Below are 1,557 nucleotides of genomic sequence, written 5' to 3'. Positions count from 1 at the left end.
TAAATGGACAAGAAGCAGAAACTCTGTAGCAATGCTCAGGTCTCCAAAAATGTCCCCACCTCATAAGCACAGAGATGCTGAGATCCTCAGCCATGCACGCGTGATCAGCTCCTCAGGAGCTGTTATCTAATATATCTCTGTGAGGAAATATCTACTGCTGTTGAGCTGAATATTCAAACCCAGACTAAATGTATTTTTAACACCTTTCACTACCAGTTTTTTAGCAGACACGGAAAACTTACTGTGCGTTTCACATATGTATTTTGGGGAGATGTGAATTTGGAGCTGGTGAAAGATGGTAGATTGTCTGTCCTAGGAGTGAAAGTCCTCTATTTGCAGAATAAGTTGGTGGGCTCGGCAAACATCTCCCGTATCACTGCATGAATATGCCTGGCTCCCATTCCCTAGCTGGAGAGAGACAGATTGATGTGAAAGGATTAGCAAGGCTCTACGGATAACTCCAGATCCTTCAGTGGGCTCTGTGAAAAGATATTGGAAACGTCTGTTCTATGCTAATGCTCTCATCTGGTCTTTGGATCAAGGTTGCTGTTTAACTCTAGATTTTAGCTGTGTTTTGTGGTATGGACAGCAAGGAGCCTCACTTTCTTATTTCTTACCAGCACACCCGAACCTCTCCCTACAGAGAAGGGGTTTTGGTATTCTGGATCTGTCAGACCAGTTTGAAAACACAACCAGTACATTCCCTCTGATGTTGTTATTTGGTTTATTGACAGGGGTGCAAACACCTCTGTTTCCCACCCTGTTCTGATCTCTACTCTACAACTAGCAGCATGTGCTGTGGACCAAGGAATGGCTATGGCATCTCAGACGAGTTGAATCCTGTGGAAGAGAACCGCGTTTGTCAACCCAAATGGTATCCAAGTCTGAAACCCTAAACAGCACTAAAAAGAAAGAGGATCTGAGGAATGAGACAAGACAGTGTCTTCAACACCAGAAGCACAGAGCGAGCAGTCTATGTTTTATTGTCCCTTTTACTCTCTTCTCATTCACAGTCATGTCTTGAGCCCTTCCTACAACCATTTTGTCTTTCTCTTCATCCTCCATCACCGTCGTCACTTCACATTCGACTTCCTCATCAGTAACTTTGTACATATAGAGACCTAACTCTATCTCCTTATTTTCCTTGCAAGGATTTGTGAGCATCAGAGCCGTTCCCTAATCTCAAGGTAGCTGCACTCCTCTGTCAGCCCTTCAGGAACATCTGTTTTGTTTCTCTGCTCCACTCCTATACATCCTCCAGAGTCGTACTATTATTAAAGCCATACATATGTACAGAGGTCAAATACATAGACAAAGAGGCTGTGTTGATGTGTTGGACCATTGCTTTCGAGCCCAGTCTGTCTGTATCCTGCTCCCTGAAACAACTTCTTTGACTCACAAGCTAATGTCAACTAAACTTGTCTGAAAAGGCTGAAAGATAGTTATGTTCCAACAGGTTTTGTGAAAATTAGTACCACAGCAGGGCTGAAGTAGCTCAGCTGGGAGAGCGTTAGACTGAAGATCTAAAGGTCCCTGGTTCAAGCCCGGGCTTCAGCA

General features: G+C 44.0%; 1 non-coding gene across 1 annotated transcript; it reads left to right on the top strand.

The window, feature by feature from the left end:
- The first annotated feature begins 1,484 nt into the window (after positions 1-1,484).
- TRNAF-GAA lies at positions 1,485-1,557 on the top strand. The gene has a single exon. It is a non-coding gene; the product is annotated as a tRNA-Phe (tRNA).

Source organism: Cariama cristata, unplaced genomic scaffold, assembly GCF_000690535.1.
Source record: "Cariama cristata isolate BGI_N322 unplaced genomic scaffold, ASM69053v1 scaffold2576, whole genome shotgun sequence".
In the NCBI taxonomy this organism is placed as follows: domain Eukaryota; kingdom Metazoa; phylum Chordata; class Aves; order Cariamiformes; family Cariamidae; genus Cariama; species Cariama cristata.
Note: the sequence above shows the minus strand (reverse complement) of the source record. Positions and strands in the feature narration are given on the sequence as shown.